The sequence below is a fragment of the Rhinopithecus bieti genome, unplaced genomic scaffold, assembly GCF_001698545.2.
Source record: "Rhinopithecus bieti isolate Rb0 unplaced genomic scaffold, ASM169854v2 scaffold_12512, whole genome shotgun sequence".
NCBI classification, from domain to species: Eukaryota; Metazoa; Chordata; class Mammalia; order Primates; family Cercopithecidae; genus Rhinopithecus; species Rhinopithecus bieti.
The window spans coordinates 1,491,593-1,513,367 of record NW_016807354.1 but is presented as its reverse complement, the minus strand read 5'-3'; the positions used below and the strand labels follow the sequence as shown (position 1 = coordinate 1,513,367).

At 34.1% G+C, this 21,775-nt stretch overlaps 1 protein-coding gene and 1 pseudogene across 1 annotated transcript in view; one reads left to right on the top strand and one right to left on the bottom strand.

Moving 5' to 3' along the window:
• Positions 1-21,775, top strand: part of CALCRL (calcitonin receptor like receptor) — a 105,548-nt gene that overhangs the window by 23,872 nt on the left and 59,901 nt on the right. The window lies entirely within an intron of this gene.
• LOC108535411 (glyceraldehyde-3-phosphate dehydrogenase pseudogene) lies at positions 12,547-12,863 on the bottom strand (annotated as a pseudogene).

Here is a 21,775-nt window from a genome sequence, read left to right as displayed (position 1 = left end):
GTAATCGTACTTGATCATGTGCCTTGAGGGTCTCATCTTAAGTGCCATGGAAGTCTACCAGTAACTCCTTCATCACTAAAAGATTTTCATATTATTATTCTTTCTGTAAAATGGTGGAATATGAATATGCTTCCCTGTAATGTCCTTGTTAATTTGCCCTTAATCAGACTCTTCTTTAGTGAATAAAGTTGTTCTGCTTTGCATTGATCCTGTAATTTGTTGATCTCTGTAAAAAATTTCACTCACACAGATAGTAGACTTCATTAAAGATTTACGCAGTAGCAGATATGGGAGAGGTTCAGATACCACCAATGTAAACAACTTCAAATCAATAGTATAAATGACCATTTTTAGATGTCACTTATTTCTCCCAATAATCTATTCTGACCTCTCTCTATCTCTTTGACTTTACTCTATCTTTACCCATTCTTTCCTTTTGTCACTCATTTTCCAGCTTCTGTTGCACGAGTAAAAGTAACGCATTTCCTAATTTGGTTCATGGAGAGGAGACTTCTTCCCCTGACATTTGAGCACCTGATAACATTTATGACCAAGAGTCTGCTCTACTCTAAGTGGATTTTTAATTTATCAGAAAGAACAGTTCCTCTCATAAGAGGAATTATGATGCCAATGTAATAGCAATTATTTAATATGTAAGTAGGTAAACATAAACTGCCATTGAAATTTAGTAGAAAGCATATTATATGCAGTGATGATAATACCTTCATGAAATTCTTTAGTTATCATTTTTTTCTTTACAAATTTGTTTTACATTAAATTAGGATGAGTGTCTTGTCTATCTTTTTTACTACATTGCCCACCATAATGGTTCTCAAATGCAACAACATTTTCATTTTTGGTAGAATTGAGTTTCCCCATTTACTATGTGTTTGTTACTCTTTTCCCTAGACCAAGGATCTACGAAGTGAGTTATCCGTACTCTTACCACATAGGCAGAAACAGCTTGTTTTACAGAAATCAATTTCCTAATCCTCAAACTCGATTTGATCTCCTTCCTAAAACTGATCTGCCAGTGAAAACTTCGAAGGTACAAGCTTCCAGCTAGTTATCCTTTTCCACTTCTCTCTTCACAATCTTCCTTCTTCTCTTTTACCTACGTCTCCCTCCCCACACCAAAAAACACAAGTGGTGTATTACCCATTCTGAATCTTACTAGAGAGCACTTTTGCAAAGCGTAACAATCTCCTAGGCCACAAACAAGGGGACGAGGATGGTGGGTACATTGATGTTTGCCAAGCCTCCTTTCAAAAGGACATGTCAGCTTCCCCTTCTTCATCTCATTAAATAATATAGGGCAAATAAAATTTTACTTGTGTTTAAGATGGATTAAGAATCAAATTATATCTCAAAGTCTATAATAATGCATTTTGATCTTGAGTGTAAACTTTAAAGCCAGACTGCCTGATTCAACCCTTGAATTAATCAATTTTTAATCATGTGTTAAAGTTAATAAACTGACTCATTGGTAAAGCTGGGTTAATCATAGTACCTACCTTACATGATTGTTGTAAGGTGACCGTAAAGTCTAGAAAATCAAATATTACTTTTTAAAAGTATTAAAATCTAATATATATAAGTGAATCATTCATTATATATCATTTGTATTTCCAGATTTGGTGGACACTATATAAATAGATAGCTACAAGTAGAGATATAAATAGGTAATGTATAGATTAGTGCTTGAAACTTAGTAAGCCTTCCAGATGTGTTAGCTACTATTATTATCAACATGATAATTATTGCCATTAGTTTTATAAAAGTTATGGTGGTAATGCAATCTGGAAGAACTTTTAAAAGCATTCATTTGCTGCCATTTGGACAGGATTTTTTTAAAATAAAATTTGTAATCTATGTACAAATTTTGTTGCAAAAATTTTGAGAGCAGGGTGTAAAGATTTTCATGAGAAGAAGATTGAAAGAGATGGTTACTTCACACGCAATGCACACGCATCTGCAAAAAAAAAAAAAAAAAAAAAAAAAAAGACAGACACTATAACATCACAAATTTTAAAGTGTTACCTGTTGCATCTAATGATCTAGGTTTCTATGTGTCACTTTATCTTCTTTCTTGCTCCGTTGCTACTTTTATTCCCGTTTTTCTTTCTATATAAATGGTTTGTCCGGCTCTCTTTCAGGGTATCACTAAAAATAATTTAAAATATAAAAATACATTTTATATAGAATAAAATTCTTTAAGATGAAGGGTGGATAGTGGACTGGGATATGATTTCAAGGAGAGAAAGAAATGATCTATCATTTCCAACTGCTGTGAAGAACTCATTCATTTATTTTAAATGAATGTGGTAGATATTGAATTGCTTTTATATTTATGTTTTACTGTGAATTTTTTAAAAATGATGTAACAGTTATAGTTTAGAATGTCAACATTTAAAATGTGCCAAAAGTTACATGCTTTGCAACTGATCTGTCAGTTGAAATGGGTGATGTTTTTTCAAAATTATTTTACACAAGGTGTCAACAGAAAAACTTGGAGCACATTGCTCTTTACTAGAGTGTTTCATTCATCATTGCATTTCCTCCACTATAAGGAATACACTTAAAATACGTTTATCAATAAATATGCATACAATTTTTTCTTATCATGAAAATATGGTGAGTTATGATGTCATGCTTTTCATTGTACAATGCATTTGTGACTAGAACAACTAATCTTATCTCATAAACTTCACTTACAGAAGGAAAAATTGGATCTAGAATAATGCAATCTAATATTATATGTATCAAATGGAAATGTACTACTAATAAGCAAATAAATATAAGACTTTCAAGCTATAGGTGGAAGATACCAAATGGGTTTCTCTTGTGTTTTAAAGGATAATAAATTATCAGGAAGTTAAGAAAGGTCCATTGAAAATGGGTAATTCTATGTATAATTCTATGTATAATAATTATATTTGTGACATGACTATTAGCAAATAGCTTGCTTTTTTGATAAAAAATAATATTATACATTAACAAAAACATAAGTTGTCAACATTTGTGTTGTCATAAAATGTGAGAAAATCCATAATCTTTTCCAAAATGAATCGACCTTTGAAACAAGCAATCAGTTAAACAGAGAGTATCTGAAGAGGTTTTACTGGAGTCCAAATACTGTTCTTTGAGACAGATTTAGGTCTACCATTAATAATCTGATCCCTCAGTCTAAATTTCAGGAAGAGTCCATTAGACCCCCAAACTAAGTCTAATAGTCAATGCAGTGTTGATTTCCCCTATGTAGAAAACCACTTTAAGAAAATGACATTATAAAACTTTATTGCACTTAAATATTATTATTGTTATATTTGTTGTCCTTTTTGTCTCCCAGGCCTTCCTTAAGCTTCCTTGCAAAGTATGTTAGTTATATTTTATGGGATATATCAATTTTGACAAAATATTTCCTCTTCCCAAATTATGTAGACTCCAGTATGAATATGATGAAGTAAAATTGTTAATTAGGCCATACCACAATTCATTTATACCTGTCACGGTTTCAAATCTGCCAGTTCTTCTCAATTTTCAGCCAGCTCTTTGTAAACTGCACATCTTTATGCTTTTCCAAGATTATCCAATTTTTTTTGTCGATATTAATCCATCAGTCACAATACTTGTGAATGGCCAGATGCCTTTTGACTTGTCGCATTAAGGTATAGGGTCCTGCTAATACAATTAACAATATATTACTGCTATTTCTACTAGTTAATGAAAACAAATGAAATGCTAGTTGCATTTATTGATTTTTGTTAAAGTGAGGAAATTTCTATGTAAAGTATTTGAGAAATGCCTAGGAAGGGTGTGGCTTATAAGAAAAGCACAGTCATTTACTATGATTTTAAGGGAAGTTCCTCCTGTGGCTAAATGTACTCGCTGTCTCACATTGCTGTAGATATCTCACAAAGGAAAACCCAACACAAATATCTGCAGCTTTTAATATGCTGAATCTAAAACATTCCTGCCAATGAGAAACAGACCCTGCATTTAAAGGAGGGTAAAGCTTGTTTCAATAAGCCTGGCGAATGGGTCTGCCAATCTTTAGTTAACTCGAGCAAGCCTTTTAAACCATTCTTTTTTTTTTTTTTTTTTTTTTAGGGTGTTTTATATGACACCTATCTCCAGATAGAATTTGAAACTTCTTCCAAATGTTTTGTCTATATGGCATCAAATATCTATTAAGCCTTAAATAAGAGAAATTGGGTAACCAACACTTAACCAGCAATTCCCAATGTAAAGAACTACCTCACTGGGCATATCTATATTTTGAAATCAGATGTGGCTATTGTTAACCAGGCTTTAGGCATGAGAGCCCGTTATCTATAAAAAAAAATTATGGTCATGCTGAAGTTTTTTATTTTTTATATCTCACAGGGTGAACTTATTTATCACATTTACTGTATAACTGATAATAAAGTCTAACTTCAAATCATTTGGGATTCTATTGCATGGAGTAAGCTTAGTTATTTCTGAAAAAGTTCATTATTCTCTATTTATCCTAAATTTTTTCCCAAGCCTTCAGATATGTCAATAAATGATCCAGAAAACAATACCTTGACACATAGGACATAGGTTTCCCTGTCACTTCAAACACTGTCACACACACACACAGATGCAAAATACTTTAGAGTAAGTTTTTTAAATCCTAGGACACCTTGGAATTTATCTTTATAGCCAGATAATTAAAATATTCCTCAACAATATCCTATTAAGGTCAATTTTGTGTTTTCTTTATGAGGAAAATATGATTTTGAATGCTTTTATAACATCTCAGATTTTACATATTTGATACCATATTTGGTGGGAAATTACAGTCATATGTACAGTTGGTGAAATAAACATACATACAAGTAACTTTGAAGCACATTAGTTTCACTTCAAAAGCATTCCAAGTAAAAATTTATGCAATGAAAATGAAGAGGAAGAAGTATGCTTGTTAACATAGATACATTAAATTAAAAACAATATAGACCATACATTCTGGTTTGCATTTTGAAGTGACTGTTGGGAAAGGTCTATTTCTTTGCAGTCAGAACAATTTTTCTATTATATTCTATTATTATTGTTCAGACTTATATCTTTGAAGGTCAAATTTGTCTGAAATTTTTATTGTGAAATAAGGAAGAGCCATTTATTTTTCTTACAGTCCTATCTAAATATTGTAATGTGAATTGTAATTCCTTTTCTCTATTGGAACTTTATTACTTTAATGCCATATCTGAACATAAGCTTTCAAAATCCCTATATTTAAATCTTCTAATAGACTATCTTCATAGCTTCTTAGGATTACAAAGATCCNAATAAGGAAGAGCCATTTATTTTCTTACAGTCCTATCTAAATATTGTAATGTGAATTGTAATTCCTTTTCTCTATTGGAACTTTATTACTTTAATGCCATATCTGAACATAAGCTTTCAAAATCCCTATATTTAAATCTTCTAATAGACTATCTTCATAGCTTCTTAGGATTACAAAGATCCTTTTATCTTTTAATACACCTCCCTCATATTTTAGATTAAAATTGAGAAGCAAGAAAATTAAAAGAAACAGAATAGTAATCTAGTGTCACAACCAGAATTATACCATTTCTCTTCAATAGATTTGTATTGACTATTCCATAAAATGTCCACAAACTACCTAATCTTGTCTCTTAAAGTTATCAGCAACATGCTGATAAATATATCAGATATAAAGATATCAGCATGTTGCTGATAACTTTAAGAGACAAGATTAGGTAGGGTCTTCTGGACATTAATGTGTTCTTCTGGACATGTTCTACATGTTCTTATATGTTGAACTTCAAATTTAACAAAGCATTCTGTGATATTTACTATAAGAGCCTCACTATTATTAGACAAATTTGAGAAATCTTCTGTTTCACAATGCCCCAAAGCAAATTGTCGCGTACAGTTAAGTCTGGGCTTCAGGAAACTGCCTCATTTTAGATTCATATCCAATCCATTGTCCATTGAATTAGTCAAGTCATTTTCTAACTTAAGAAACTGAGCAGATAGTAAATGGAAAAGAATTGAGAAAAAATATATTCTATTGTACTAGATGAAGCTGGATTTGTTAGCAGGGCTATCAAGCTGGACTTGTTATCAGGGACATCAAACTGGCACATTAGTAAAGCAAACAAAAAAACATAAAGCACTCTGTTCATTAAATGCAACTTTTAAAACTCATTGATTTTTTAATCTGCCTGAACCCAGATATAAATATCTATTTTCTAGAAACACTAATTTTTTAATTGGAATTTTGGTAATAAAAACACTTGACCTGTGGATACAATTGGGTGTCAGTTCTTTATCTTATTTCCTGCTATCTACCTTTGATCTTTTGGTAAAAGATTTTTTAACACTGCATCAGTGAATTCCTGACAATGTCTACTTTCCTATTATTCATACGGTGGAACCAGGGTAAAATACTTGGTCTAAATATCCTTCCTTTTGTCCACTTCCTTCTACACTCCTGCTGTCATCTGTATGCTTGAAATAATGTGCCAAGAAGCTTTGAATTTTGTTGAAGAAGGACAAAGAAAGTTGGATGGTTTTCTTTTGTTTGGGAGACCCAATTTGTGACAATGAGAATGTAAAGGCTCAAAGGGTGGCATGGTGTCTATGCTTACTGGACACTGAACTGGTTTGGAGCTTCTAGAGAGCTGAATATGAAAATGGTGTTTTCATGAGGGAATTAATAAAACTCTTGACAGGAATTGTGCTGCTATAGGGCCCAGATGGCAGCACAGCATAGGGTAAACTTGAAGGCCATTTTTCACCAGTTGTGCCGAGAATGTAGCAGGACTCTGGCACCCCAAGAGATGATGACTTTGAGAGCATCAGGAGATAGTGTCAACATAAAATAGTACATAGTAGCCAGAGTAAAGGCACTCCAGTTGACTATAAAGGCAGAAGTCATGGACAAATTAAGTCAGAATGTTAGAGAAAGAATGATCTATGGTGGTCCTATGAAAGAGACTGGCTGGCAGACCATCCCTTTAGAGAGGTTAAGAAACGCCTTGAACTTTCCAGGATGCTGGAAGTCTCATGTTCTGAGGTGCAGATGTTCTGAGGTACAGGAATTTATGAGTTATTTTGATATCCCGAGGCTTCTGAGGCCTAACAAAGTTTCAATCACAAGAGTAATTATGGAAGAGATGATTTAGATATGATTCAGATAAACATTTACTTACCAACAGTAAGTTTCAAAGTGTTTGAAAATAGTGCATGAACTATAGGATTATGTAGCTGATTTCAGGTATCTTGTACTTTCCTATGAGTCACCTGGCAGTCAGAAGATATGTGATATTTTCTAATAAAGTTATTTTCAGATGGGAAAGATGAATATAGCTACTTCCACATGGGAAGTCTTGCTGCTGATCTATGTAACCCTAAAGATTAACCTATTCCTGCCACATACAGTTCCAGCTAAGAAAGGCAACATGTACATTCTTATAAATCAGCCATGATATAAAAAGCCAGTATTCACAGATACCCGTTAGTGTGTTTAAAGGAAATTCTCAAATGGCGTTGAAATCTTTAACTCAATCTTTTCACAAAACTCACGCAAAGTATCCAATATTCAGATATGTTAAATCTATTGGAAAATAAAACTCTAGACGTGGATTATTACTGTATTTGTGTGTAAACAAACCAAGAGTAGATATTAAAAATTTACTTTCTTCCTCTGTTCTGAACCTAGCCTTCCCCACACCTCTACTCTCAGAAGAGTACATCTCTTACATGCATATTTCAAAATTCTTTTTTTAACTCACAATGCACTTGAACATATATTTTTCTGAAATGTAAATTCATATTATAATATTTACCATCGATTTTGGACTTCCAAATAAGTTGCATGAGGCCGTATTGATTTATTGTTTTTCCTGGCAGTAGTGGACAAGAATTTATAACTGGCTTTAATGTGTTCTTTTAAAAAACTTAAAAGTTTATTTTGAAAAAAATACAGAAGAAGAAGAAATATAATTATAACTATTAGACTATATAAAGTATACCTTTAATGAGGTTTATCATAATGTTTTCCTTATTCTTTGAAAACAACAGTGGTTCAGTAAATAAGAGATTTTTCTAAGATGTTAATTATTAATATTATGTCATAATCTTATAAAAGAACTTTGACTTCTTCCAGATCTAGTTTATTAAATGATTACTTTAATCAAAATAATATGTGATATGAAAGACAGAAACCTCTCTTTTAAAGATACTCACTGGCTGGGAAAGCTATGATCGCTTAAGCACATGAAATACCAGCAGATTCGATTTCTTCCAAGCACTACATGAAAATGATTTTTTAAATGTTCTTGTTCTGAAGGCTTTCTTGAAATTTTAGCATCTGTTTCATTTCCTAGATTCTGGAGTAATTTCTGTTAGGAACTTGTAGTTCAATGTGACAATACAACTAGGGGTTGAATTATTAGTAGGGCAAACAGAGGTTGTCAGTATATGAGCCAGCTTCTGCTTCCACAAGATTAACATATGGCTCCAGAACTAACAGTTATTAATCATATCATTTAAAACTGCTATTTATAATGGCATAATATGCTATTTATATTCATTATGCTATCATAGAATGTTTAGAGGCAGATTTATGCTTCTAGCTAAAATAATTTAAGGAAGTCTCTTTTAACACATTTTACTTTAACTTCACATTCAGTAAGCATTTTCTTCAGTTAACATAAGTTGCTCTTCTGTAAATTAAAATATATTTCTTTGCTTTTATCTTTGAAAAAATGGCCTGCTCAAAATAAGGAAGTGTTTAAAATTAGGTAATTTTAAAATTTCATTTGTAAAATTTTGAAATTGTTTTGCCAGCTTTCACTTTAGAGTTAAGTTCTGTGAGCTGGCCCAAACTAACTGTATTAATTTGCAAGGGCTGCCATAATGAAAGCTGTAGACTAGAAGACTTAGACAACTGAAATTTATTTTCTAACAGTTCTGGAAACTGGAAGTCCAAGATCAAGATGTTGGCAGGTGTGGATTCTCCTCAGGCCTCTCTTCTCTATTTGCAGACGGTCACCTTCTTATTGCATCTTCACAGGGGTGTTTGCATATCCCTGACATCTCTTCCTCTTCTTATGAAGACATCAGTCATATTAGATTAAGGATATGCACTTATTACTTCATTAATCGTAATCACTTTTTAAGTGTGTCATGCCCGAATATAACCACATTGAGGGTTAGAACTTAAATATGTAATTTGGGGATAGACACAATTTAGTCCATAATATCAGCTGGGCCTGGTGGCTCATGCCTGTAATCTCAGCATTTTGGGAGGCCGAGGCAGGCGGATCACGAGGTCAGGAGATCGAGACCATCCTGGCCAACATGGTAAAACCCCGTCTCTACTAAAATAAAAAAAATTTTAAAAAAAATTTGCCAGGTATGGTGGCACATGCCTGTAATCCCAGCTATTCGGGAGGCTGAGGCAGGGGAATAGCTCGAGACTGGGAGGCAGAGGTTGCAGTGAGCCGAGATTGCGCCACTGCACTCCAGCCCGGTGACAGAGCAAGACTCCATCTAAAACAAAACAAAACAAAAAAACAAAAAACAAAAAAAAAACAAGAGTTTCTAAGAAATTATTATGAACAAGGTGAAATTTTCTAGAATATAGGAAAAGCTGAATAAAGAAAAAACACATATCTGAACCTTAATATTATGTAATACTGACAACTATAATTCAGCTTTGCAAAGGTTGGTAAATTACTTAAACAATTGTATTCTAGGTTATTTAAATAGCAATTTAACCAATCTTCCAATGTCTACTATGAACTGTCTTAAATGCTAAAACAGAAGGTAAGGTAAGAATGAATAAACCTTGATCTATACCCTTAGGAAGATTCAAAATAACAATAGAAGTCGATATTTAAGACATGATTCATTTCATTTACTCTCATGAAGACTATATAGGCTAATGAAGGAAAAAGACAAAATCAGCACAATACGGTGTCATTAAATAGATAAGGGAATGTACACAGAAAACTAAATATTTTATATGGGCTTATAGATCTGTAAAAATAGGTTACATTTTACATGATTCTCGATTCCTTTTAGAATGTTATATTTTATAAAATTATATGCCCAATTGAATATTTTAAGCTTCAACTGCATCTCTAAATATTGGTGTGAAGAATAACTTTTGAAATTGATGCAGAGAATGATATACACAATTTTTTTTCTTTTAATGACCAGAATTCCAGGATTAGCATGGATAATTCCAAATTTTTAGTGGGTGGGTGAAAGGTCAGAACAAAGGCGTCTGCAAGAGAACTCTGAGAACTGAAACCATCAAAGCTTTTTACATTTAACCTCAAACTAAGCTGGGCACTAACTTGCCTGCATGGAAGTACACTTGATTACAGTGGGAACTGGGCAAAGATGTTAAATAATGAAAATGTAGGCGATATTGATAAAGAAGTAAACACTTGACACTTTGTAAATGTGAAAATCCTATACTGTGGGTTACTTTTGTTTTATAAACTGTTACATTAACAAATAACTATCGAAACATTATCCTCTTTCCTATGGTGGTTTTATAGTTCATAACTTTAAATTAACTTTAATCACAAAATCTAAATTTAAATATAATTATTTCAATATAAAAATATTTCTGTAAGACAAAATATTGAAAAGTATTTAGACCTTGTGTCTTCCCCGACTCCCATGTCCTATTTAAGTAGCTTTAATGTAGTTTACATTATTTTTAAGTCAGTATTTTACCACAAATATTACTTATGCTACTACTGAATCTTTAATCATCTTTCAGGTTCTGTAGTTGTTCATTACAGGTCAAAGGCATGTTAAAATTGTTTTAAAATTTATTAATAGTTATGCTTAAATTGGAAAATAAATAAGCAGACATTATCTATAACATAGGCATATATTTCATCAAATATTTTAAATCTATATTTGATTTGGATTGAAATCATTGAAGTCTCATACAATAATAAACTTCACCAGCATAAACGTCACAAGATGTTTATTCGGCAAGCTATTCCAAAAGTAGCTTTGCTGGGTTCCATTGATGCTTTTAGTATTTCTTTTCTTTCCTTTGTGTGTTTATGGGTTTGTTTTTTGTTTGTTTGTTTGTTTGTTTTTTGTCATAGTTGTAGTTGTTAACCATGCTACTCTGAGTATACCTTTGAAACATCAATTAGTTTTTTCATTTATATATTAGTTTTCAAAAATGTCTTGGGAATACATTTTAAAAATCACTTGAGTATGGAAAATAAGTGGCCTTTATTTTCAGACAAAAGGTTTTCAATCTTGTTCCAGTAAGAGAGCTTCACCCTCATTATTCATCAAGAATTGTATTTATCAAATATATATTTACCAAAAATCTCTTCTGAGAGAAAGAGTATACAGTTAGGGTTACTTAAAGGATATTTAGTGCATTTACTTTTCAGATAATTCAAAGTTTATTCCTAGGTGAAGTCAAATCAACAGATTGAAGGACCACATTGTATTTAATTGCTACAGAATACTTTTTTTTGCCTGATTATAGGTCTTTATTGATGAACATAAGAAACAGCCTTTTGCAACTTGCCACATTTTTTATTATTGAAATTCACATGGGAAACATATACATTGAATTACAGAATGTTCTCTTTGAGAGAATCCTACATGATCTTTTGCAGTTAGTTCAGAGTATATTAGCACTTCTTCCTAGAAATTCGTTAGTTTCATACTACAGACCATACACTTGGTAACTTGATCTACTAGAAGGATCAGACTCAAAATTTTAGACCGTCCCTCATTCGCAAGAGTTTTTAATAAAATACAAGGTCTTTTAATATCTTATTTCTAGCTCTTCGTTACATTTCCCAATATTAGTATTTTTTCTCTTTTTTCATGTATGTAATGTTATCTGTGTTTAATAAGTTTCATTTAGGTGAAAGAAACAGGGACACTCTTGTACCTATTTGGATCTATTACTAAGATAACAGGGAAATCAGGAATACAGAAGATATTCTGTGTCATTCAGTATGACGTGGTAACTCTGTATCATTCAAGATGAAAAATTTTAGATACTTACACACAGAAATTATAAGTGCTGAATGTCCTGCTTAAATGTTACTTTATTATATTACCATTAGTAAATTTATTATGATTTTTAATTGACCGATAAAATTATACACGTTTATTATGTACAACATAAGGTTTGGTTGTATCTATAGATTGTGAAATGACTAAGTCTAGCCAATTAATATACACATTACCTAGTAGAGTTGTATTTTGTGCTACAAACAACATCCACTCTCTTAGCATTTTTCAGTAATACTTTATACCTATATTATTATTATTATTATTATTATTGGCTGAGCACAAGGGACTTTATTGATGGTACATGACGAGATGGGATTCCCTAGGCCCCTCCATCTTCAGGGGGTCTTCATGGAAACTGTGAGGAGGGGAGATTCTCAGTGTGGTGGGGGACTGAGTGTGGCAGGGACTCCCCAGCAATGAGGGCCTCTCTCTTCCTCTCGTCCTCTTGCTGGGGCTGGTGGTCCAGGGGTCTTACTTTTTGGAGGCCATGTGGACCATGAGGTCCACCACCCTGTTGGTGTAGCCAAATTCATTGTCATACCAGGAAATGAGCTTGACAAAGTGGTCGTTGAGAGCAATGCCAGCCCCAGCATTGAAGGTGGAAGAGTGGATGTTGCTGTTGAAGTCGGAGGAGACAGCCTGGTGCTCAGTGTAGCCCAGGATGTCCTTGAAGAGGCCCTCCAATGCCTGGTTCACCACCTTTTGATGTCATCATATTTAGCAGGTTTTTCCAGACGGCCGGTCAGGTCCACCACTGACACATTGGCAGAATTCCGTGTTGCAAACATTGTTAGATACCACAAAAGTTTATATGACATTTCTGTATTATGAAGTACACTTCAGATGTATATTTTTCCTCTGATTCTTTTGTGTTTTGATATTTTTCAAGCATGCCACCTTTTAAATCTGTTTGTTTTATTTTGTTTGCTAATCATGGTCTGAAGGCAAATCTGCTTGCCCACAGACACATTTTGTGAGTTGCCTTGGCTACACTCACTATCTGCTAAGCTTCTTTCAAAATCCCTTTTCATGTGAGAAGTTCAAAAGCAGGCATGTAAGCACAGCTTTTAGCAAAAGTCCTAACGTTTAGGAAGCATTTGTCGAAGCATTTACTTAGTGTGGACTTTTCGTATATTCTGTATCCGTTTTATCCTATCACCTGAAGCTCTCAGCTTTACCAGTAGGATGCATAGAAATATGATGTTCATAAAATTATATTATGTACTACATATCTTTCCTTTAAAACATTACCATGATACAGAAGCCTAAATGCCTGTTGCAGAAATAAATAAATGTATTGACTCTAACCTTGTACTAGAGTCCTCTGCTCTGTACAGAAATTAATAGTAAATAATAAAACCCCCTTCTATGGCTGGTTTTGTTTTTTCTCTTGGGATAACTAAGAAAGGATTTTAATTTTTTTGTAATTTATGTATAAATTCTCACATCTCAGAAAAGCTACCAGGAAAATTTTAATGAAATAAATTAAGTAATTTAATAACTGTACAGTGGAGTGAGATAATTATATTCCAACCAGAGTTAAAAAATATCCACACCAAGAAAATAATTGTTATAAATGCAGTTTTTTATCATTTTATTCCATTCTCCTTTTCTCTGTGCTCTCTATAGTCACATTGTACCGTATAATATTTTGTAGAAATATAGAACTTGCTTTTTTCTAAAAATAAGTAGCAATTACATTTTAAAGAGAGCATGAATAAATTAATTCAGAGCACATAAAATGTTCACAACTACTCTCGGTTAGAGGTCTGAAGTCTTTCCTTCTTCTTCCCTTTCTTTCTTCCAACACTGGAACAGTCCTTGTGAGCTTTTTGTAAAGAAATCTTTTACATGTGAATGCAGTTAATTGACTCCCTTTACCAAATAATGATGGATAATAGCCTTGGTCTCCCTGGGAAAGTGTTTACAACATCAAGTCATTTTTTTTCTCCCTCCACTGGGTCAGCCTTTCAAATATATTTGCTTTGATTCAGGGAATAACCTTAGTAGGGTGTCAGGATTTCTCTCTGGATTAATAAAGGAAACGTTATTAAGATCTAAACATCTGTCAGAAGATATTTATGAAATATTTATTTTCTGATATTTTCTTTCTTTCTTTCTTTCTTTTTGAGATGGAGCCTTGCTCTGTGGCCCAGGCTGGAGTGCAGTGGCCGGATCTCAGCTCACTGCAAGCTCTGCCTCCCGGGTTCACGCCATTCTCCTGCCTCAGCCTCCCGAGTAGCTGGGACTACAGGCGCCCGCCACCTCGCCTGGCTAGTTTTTTGTATTTTTTAGTAGAGACGGGGTTTCACCGTGTTAGCCAGGATGGTCTCGATCTCCTGACCTCGTGATCCGCCCGTCTTGGCCTCCCAAAGTGCTGAGATTACAGGCTTGAGCCACCGCACCCGGCCTTGATATTTTCTTTCTAAAATACTAGGCTCAAATAACTGTACACAAAAGAAATTTGTTACAAAATATGAGACTTTATAGAAATATAAGTTTAGTGCCATGATTGCATACACCATTGAAGACAGCAACTGTCCAAAGCATAATCTGCAGTGAAATTATTAAATGTCATCCTGTACCTCAGAAAAGTTTAACTTCATTCACACATTCAACAAATGCTTGTTGAGCTACTGGTATGTGCCTAACATTTGGCTGGGTGTTGGGAAGTAATGGTGAATAAAAGATTAGTTGCAAGCCCTTGTGAAATTATAATAGGGGAGACAGGTATTAATCAAATATTCATACAAATTTAAAATGACAAGTTGAGATAGTCCTATGAAGGAAGAAGATGACCTAATCTGGAGGATTAAGGATGGTTCCCCAGATGAAGTGGTATTTTACTCACTTGATATCTGAAATTTGAGTCCTAATCGACTAGGGAAAGACTGGAGGTGGGGCAGGGAGAGTGAATTGGAGTGATGAGAAAAACATATGCAAATGCATTCTATGGAAAGGAATGGAGGGCAGAAGGCAAGGGAGAGAGCTGTGTCAGGTGAGGCTGTGGAAATGCAGGGGCCACACTAAGCAGGGTTAGATGACTTGTTAAAGACTCTGGTCTTTGTCTTATTACACTGGCAAACCTGTATTTTCAGTAACTGACAAGAAAATATGTGGTTTAGCACTGAGCAACAAAAATCAGAGGGAAATGGGTTAAGAAGTAAGGGTGAAAACAAGAATAAAGAGTTCTTTTGAGATTTTGGTTTTGTAAAGTGAGAAAACAGGGTACAGTGGTGGATGTGGGAGAATCTATAGGGTAGAAAGAAGAGTTTTGTTTTTGAATGAGAGTGACATGAACATTTTAAAATATTAATGGGGGTTCCATTTGAGTGGAAGAATTTGAATGTATTAAAAGACATCACAGATATTCAATGTTTTATCAAATTGGAGGAAATGAGGTGCAAGTCAGCAGTGGCAATCTGTTTTACAGAAGTGAAGAGATACCTGCTCTACTTCACAAGTTGAAAAAGAAAGAAAAAAAAAGAACACTGATTCTGATAGGCTTATAGATGTCGAAGTATGCAAGCGAGGGAGCTATATTCTGTAAACCTCTGTTTTGTTTTGAAGCACTGGCTGTTGAGAGAGAAAGGAAAAATGAAGTGGGTGTTGAGGTTTTGGAGAAAGGACAGAAGGTTTGAAAGACTGTTTTAGACAATGGAGGAAAGTGTTGACTAAACCAAGTAGAATTTCTTTGCAAGGAATAAACTGGTTTGAGCTAAGTTAAAGTTTGCTGGTGGGTGGGTGTAATATCAGTTCCATGGCCCACAGGGGAAGAATGTTAAGGATGAAGAAGAGTTGAAGGTGGGATCAGGAGATCATAAGGTACTATGGCTCAAGACAGAGGTGCATGTGGGTCTTGATAATCCATACCTTTGTACTTTGGGATGAGAGCATGGTTAAGGTAGTCTCAAGAAGCTCAAAGTGCATGTGTGTGTGTGTGTGTGCTGGTGTGAGCGGGGGGGGAGGGCGGGGGGAAGTACGTGGGGCCACAGGGTTTAATGGGATTTAAATACTTTTTTTCTGGTGCATTATCCTTCCAACTTACATAAAAGAGAATAATAAAAGATTCATTATTTTGTCTAGTGTGTGATAGAAGAAAGAATTGCATGAAATAAAAATCAACTTCAATTACTCATGAAAGCTTTAATAGTTGGAAAACTTGCTAACCAAACTTTCTTTTAAACAGTACCCTTTTTACTTCTTGAATTCAGATCTCCCTAGAAATACTGAAAGAAATGTACTGAAAGCACATGGAGGAAAAAGACAGTTGAGGTAATCTTCAAAAAATTAAGATAAACTCTATCAAGAAATGGTAATAACTTAATATCTCTATATAACTATAAATAAGACACTACTCTAAATACTATTACATTGATTCTTGTTCATGATTGTATGTGCTAACTATGTTGATAACATTATCTGCTACACCTGAGGAGTTTTTAGGTGAAAGAGCCTCACACATTACTATCGTTGTTTAGTCAAACAGATAACTTATCCAACAGCAGCAATCTATAAGGTAGCAAATGACCCATGGTATAATTTAGTGTTACAAGAATGACTTGAGCCAGTTTAAATCTCTTTCAAAATTTTAATTAGGAAAAAATTATTTAGTGATGGATCATGAAATGGGATACCTAGATAAATGCTAAGATGTAGAATCAGTGTCAAAACATAGGATAAAGGATACAGAATTAGGGCCATTAAATATCATGAGGTATTGCGACAAGGACAGGCAGAAACAGATAGAAGGATAAGCCAGAGGAGTAGAGGGTGTAGTAAAGAATTACGTCCTGAGTGGAAAGAATTAGCACCTTTCTAACAAGAGGCATTGAGGACAGAGATGCAGAGGAGGAACAGGGATCTGGAACAGTAATGGCACAGGTTTAATGAGAGTGAAGTTACTGAGAGAAGGTCTTCCTGTATCCTTCCAGTTTTAGAACTGAGTTTCAGTCTGTGTGAGATACTGCTCTAAATCTTTCCTGATTTTCAGAAACATTCTTGCGTTTCCTATTTCCGCTAGTCAGGATAGCTTGAGCGGGTGTCATTTCTTTTAAAATTCATAGTCTGTGTGGAATGTTCATGATTTTTCTCTTGAAGTGGTCCAAAGACAATAGAAATGGTCCACAGGGTAGACATGGAACCGAGTACTGAAAAGGGGACTCAAGAGCGTGAGCAGCAGTCTTACTATGGCATCTGACTTGGGCAACATTCGCAAATTCACTTATCTCTCTGACTCTTTTCTTTCCCCATCTATGAAGTTAAATATTTAAGCGAAATGATTACTGTCTCCCTCTAATTGTAACTCTTTCTGGTTTCACACAAAAAATCTCATGTTTATTGTATGAAGCTGAGCTTCACAAAATATTTGCCTGTATCTGGAATTTAAATCATAGACTATTATCTGAATTATTCAAGCTAAGGGCAGCCTCTGTTTGATACACTATTTTGAAACTTTTTAAAAAAATAGCAGGTTGAAGATACAAGTGTGAAGAGTGAGACTTGACTCAAGCCTCAAGGCTCTAAGGCTTAGTCTAATACAAAATGGAATATTTAAATACTGTAAATAGCTTTCAGGTTTTAAAGTCTAGGACATCTCAAAATATTTGTCCTTTGGTGACTAATTCCACATATATCAATAACTAATTAGTTTTTATTGATTGTTTTCTCTCGACTAGTACTATTATAGTTACTATGGATCATAAATATGTTTTGTTGATTGTTTTCTCTCAACTAGTACTATTACAGTTGCTATGGATCATAAATATGCTTTGTTCTCTGCAAACCTACAATTTGGTGAGGAAGACAAAATAAGCATAGTAAGCATTCAATTTATTTGTATATAAGGATTTATCTCTCTACATTTTCAGGGAAGGAATTATCAAAGAAAGCTGGAATACTTCGGGTTATCGAAATAGAAGTTCCAGGGAGAGGGGAAATCTAAGCTTGTCCTTAAAGAAAAGTAGGAGAAAAGAGACAGGGGAGAGAAAGAGAATTCTAGATAGAAGAGGTAACATGGGCAAAGACAAAAGACAGGGGAAAAAAAGAGTGAACATCACATGGGCATAGCACTTACATCTGAGAATTTCAACAAGACTGAAACATTCATTGTTTTATTTAATATCATATGTAATTATATATGATAATTATCAGCTGTTATATTTTAAACTTTGTAAGTGAATCACTCTTTTTACCTGACTGTTGCTCTACCTATAACTGTTATATATTTTACCAGTTAATTTAATTATATCTTCCCTCCCATATGAGAAAAGCAAGAGAATGAGATAAGATTATAATAAAAGACATTGTAATTTACGTGTCAAAAAGACAAACCTGGGGAAGATAAGTCCCTTGCAAAAAATAGAAATGATTTTTCATTTGGCAATTCTGATAGAAAAACTCTGCAAAGTAATTGTTAGTGGCCTGACCTTGAAATAATCCTCTTTATTTAAACTATAACTTGTATGTTGACAGCACAAGGACTGACACACAAAAAACTGTGATTTGTATTTCAGTAGATGTAAAATACCAGAGAGGGAAATCCAGAATTGCTTCGGTCACATTTACATCTTAAGGGAAGTGAGAGTTATTTGGCATTTGCAAAGACTGGAAATTTGCTTCTAATTATGGAGCTGGACTTTGATTGAGGCTGTATTGTGTTAAGCTATGATGTAAACTGAGGCTTTCTCTGCATCTATGTAACTTGGGCAAATTATTTGACTCCTCTAACCTCAATATCTACATAAATAAAATGTGGATAATAATATTATATTTCATTTTATATCCTATATGTGACTATTACTTGAAACATTGGAATGAGGAGAACTCCGAACATTTTCTGGCACACAACACTCAAAACATGTTAGGCATTACTATAATGAAAATTTCATATTGGATATCATTACCTGTCATCTAACAGGAGGAAAGGAAAGCATCATATCTAAATTGGGACAGCAGCATAACAAATATTTTATTTATGTACATATTTTATTTGTAGGTTGGAATCTTCTGTCTACCAGGTTTTATTAGGATGTGAGTATGGGAAAGTCATGTCATTAGAAAGTTAATTTGCCTAAGAAAGTTAATTTGCAAATTTTGTCTAAGAAGGTTTCTGAATTTCTCAATAGTAGGCAACCCTACTCCATTCTTAATTATAAAATAACTTTATATTTAAAAGTATAAATGCATGGCCACATTTTAAACCATCACTCACTCCTTAATGTAGGCAGCAGCATGTCATACTGATTTTATTTAAAATTCACTTTGCATTAAGAGGAGTTGTAATTATTAGCTGCCAAGCCTGGAAGAGACTGAAAACATAACCTTTCATTTTTCATAATATAATAGTGCCTAAACTCAAAGTATATATGTGAATCTTGGCTAAAAAATGACATCTGACTGACATCCTATTCATGATATGCCATCTTCCATCACCCTAGCTGAAAACCATCTTCCATCACCCTAGCTGAAAACAAAATCCAAAAATGTTTCATAAATATATAAATAAACATGAAAAGAGCGCTGTGTTGCAAACTGTAATGTTTTGTTTCATGTATATTTGAAGTAAATTAACCAGAAAAGATTTTCTATATTTTAACTTTGGCTTTCAATACTTAATGCATTTGCATTAATATATATGTCCTGGATGTAATAATAATGACATTTTTTCCCTCAGAATGATAGAATTAAAGAACAAAAAGGACCTTGAGAATCTAGTCTAGTAACTTATTTTACAAATTAAATAAAAATAATCCGAGGCCTCCAAAAGATAAATGGTGTGATTTTGCTCAAACTATGTAGAGTTTGCTTAGTAACAGAAACAAAGTTAATATATATAAGCTTTGCTATATATTAGCAAAGCTTAATGCACCATGCAGAAGAAGTCTTAGAATCACACCTGTTGCTGCTGGAACCAGCCTCAATTCAGTCTCCTCTGTAATCCCGAGGTTTAGTTAAAATTAGAACCTGGATTTATTCATATTCGATGTAGTGCTATTTGAATTTTTTAGATGCAGTATGTTGCCTAAATATGTACTTGTTGCTAAAGAAAGATTTAGTATCAATGCTTTGTATATTTATCTTTCACTGCACAGCAGTCCTTACCTTATGCCCAAAGACTGTTCATTCTTTTATTATTAAAATTGAAGTCTTTCTCTCATAATATGAAAGTCAATGTCAGCACAAATTTCTAAGATTAATAGGCAAAAATGCACTACTAAAATTTTGAATATGCATTATTTCTGAATTAAAAGCAATAATTCATTTGAAATTATTTACAATGTTCCCATTTTAACTACCACAATATTATGTAAAGGAGCTCACAAAGCCTCCTTTACAGAAAGCTGGGAAAGTTGGCATTGTTAAATGTTCACATACAATTTTACTCAAAATTATAAGTCTTCTAACTGAGGCCAATTAAAGCAAACCAAGACATTCCATTTCTGCTGCAGGGGGGAGACCACCACTTACTTAGCAGTTATCGCTTCCTAGTTCTTGTGACACAGAATTGTGTGGGTTATTACATTTAACCCCCACAATATACTTATGAGACATGTATTACCCCATCTTACAGCTGCAGAAGGTAAAGCTTACAGGTTAGGTTTCTACCTACTTTCCAGTTAGTAAACACTGCAGTTCCACAGCTGGTATCCAAACCCTAGTATCCAAACCCAGAGTCGTTCCGTGTGAAACCTGTGCTCTCTGCCTTGTGTCTCTCTTTCTTTCTTTCTTTTTTTTTTTTTTTTTTTTTTTGAGAGGGAGTCTCGCTCTGTCGCCCAGGCTGGAGTGCAGTGGCCGCATCTCAGCTCACTGCAAGCTCCACCTCCCGGGTTCACGCCATTCTCCTGCCTCAGCCTCCCGAGTAGCTGAGACTACAGGCGCCCGCCACCTCGCCTGGCTAGTTTTTTGTACTTTTAGTAGAGACGGGGTTTCACCGTGTAAGCCAGGATGGTCTCGATCTCCTGACCTCGTGATCCGCCCATCTCGGCCTCCCAAAGTGCTGGGATTACAGGCTTGAGCCACCGCGCCCGGCCGTGTCTCTCTTTCTACTGCTCTTTTTTTTTCCTCTGGTACAAGTCCCTACTGCTATTATTTTTCATTGCTGTTATCTGCTGTCTAAAGCAGCATACTATTCAGACACCCATGCTGACTCCTGCTCCAGAAAGCCTCATTCGTGTGAGTTTTCTAGACATAGCCTCCACCAGTGTCCATCAGATGGTGTTTCTTTTTTACCTACTTTCGTCATTTTTTTTTCTTTCGAGATTGCCATTGTTATTGCACCTCAGAAGGAATTTAAGTGAGGAAACTCCTCACTGCAAAGACAGACACGCAAGGTAAACTACAAGCCAAGTTGCAGTTTGAGAAAAATACTCCAGCAATGCATGGGATTCATTTTGAAATGACCAAGGTAGACCTCAGGATGTTATGGTTATGTGTTTTCTACAAAAAAATAAAAGCGTTTATAAGATACCTAGGGAACCATTTCATATGATTAATTTTTTAGATGATTTTAACTTTTATAAAAAATTTCATTTTCTCTAGTGACATTTTTCTCTTTGTTAGGAAAACAAAATCTTACTTTGGTGGACAGATTTTTCACTAGATGTTTTGATTTAATAGAGTAACTTTTAAAGATACTATTGCTTCCTTAGGCTCTTCAGGGTATTTCATATTTTGATAAAAATGCACTGTCTTAAGATTC